Source organism: Malaya genurostris, chromosome 2, assembly GCF_030247185.1.
Source record: "Malaya genurostris strain Urasoe2022 chromosome 2, Malgen_1.1, whole genome shotgun sequence".
In the NCBI taxonomy this organism is placed as follows: domain Eukaryota; kingdom Metazoa; phylum Arthropoda; class Insecta; order Diptera; family Culicidae; genus Malaya; species Malaya genurostris.
Window position 1 is genome coordinate 243,184,126 of NC_080571.1, and position 1,286 is coordinate 243,185,411.

Here is a 1,286-nt window from a genome sequence, read left to right on the forward strand (position 1 = left end):
CAATTTTATAACACAGAGCTTTTATTAGTGGCCAAAATATCTCCGTTAATCTACATAATCATTTGTTGAACTTGGATCTGGTGCCCCGACTTGGAAGGATCATTCTGTAATTCGGAATAAAAAAACTTTAATAAGATCGAAAAAGGTTACTTTCAAACTACTTACAGTGTGATGAAACTGTAAAATCTTCTGAAAACGATAGATCAAACCATCATTTCTAAATAAATAAGACCAAGCAATTTGCAATTATTCCAATTGTTCGAACCGTATCGCATTTGTAGCCAATTCTTCATCACTTTCTCGATCAATATCAGTCCTCATTGAGCCATATTGCTTCCCGACATGTTTTCCCGGGTAGAAGATTCGAGGGTATGGTTCTCGAGGATCCATTGAGCTTCCTGCGTTTGTAATTTGCATTACGTCATGACACTTATTATCCTGACCAGGTGTCATATATGATGTCCTAAAATGATTCGTCATAATGCAACATTAAGACTTTTGAACCTTGACTGAATCTGATCCAATACCTTTTCACAAATATTTCACGCAAAGTATTCCAGCAATAAATAATTTAAACTCAGAAATAACTAGTTCTAACTCAGAAAAAGTTTGGCTAGAGAAAATCGTTCTGATTTTTTTCGACATTGTGGTTTATTTATTTACTATGGGACTCCTTGGTAACTAGTTCGTAGCAACTTAAACAGTGTTGCGCAAGAAGATTTTTTCAATCATTTTCAAGGGGTCGCTATATTTGTGGTAACTGGCGGTAAACCACTCACGAACACATTTTTTCCAGATTTTTCTTTGGAGTGCCTGGTCGTGTCGTCGGCCTAACCATGACCGAATATTTTTTTTACATTGTAGTTTTTGCTATAACCAGAGTCATGGTATTTTTGACATTTCACTTCTAGTTATTTTGAAACTAAAAGCAGTGGTTGATTCAACAATGCTGAAGATCAGCAAAACATGAGCTAATGTTGAAAAGTTTTATAAATTTGAATTCTAAAATAAGAACAACGAAATAATTTCATTAAACTCTATTTTATTTTCGCATCAAATCAAATGATAATATACCTGGTGAAATATTGCTTAGCATTGCTTGATAGCATCAGTTGATCCAAGGCTCCGTCCGGTGGAGTTTTTCCTGAAGCAGGAATTGGCAGCAGGAAAGAAATTATTAGCCAAGTCCAGATGCAAACCTCGATACCCACCTGCGATTTTCCGTCGGATTCGAGCGAATTGAATCCGGGAATCAAATGATAATCTTCCTTTTCATCAATCGCTTG

The 1,286-nt window shown here is 35.8% G+C and overlaps 1 long non-coding RNA gene across 1 annotated transcript; it reads right to left on the reverse strand.

Annotated features, from left to right (window-relative positions):
• On the reverse strand, positions 1-748 carry LOC131427733 (uncharacterized). The gene is made up of 3 exons (XR_009229303.1): positions 528-748; positions 166-463; positions 1-104 (listed from the first exon to the last, which is right to left on the reverse strand). It is a non-coding gene; the product is annotated as an uncharacterized LOC131427733 (long non-coding RNA).
• Positions 749-1,286: the final 538 nt, after the last annotated feature.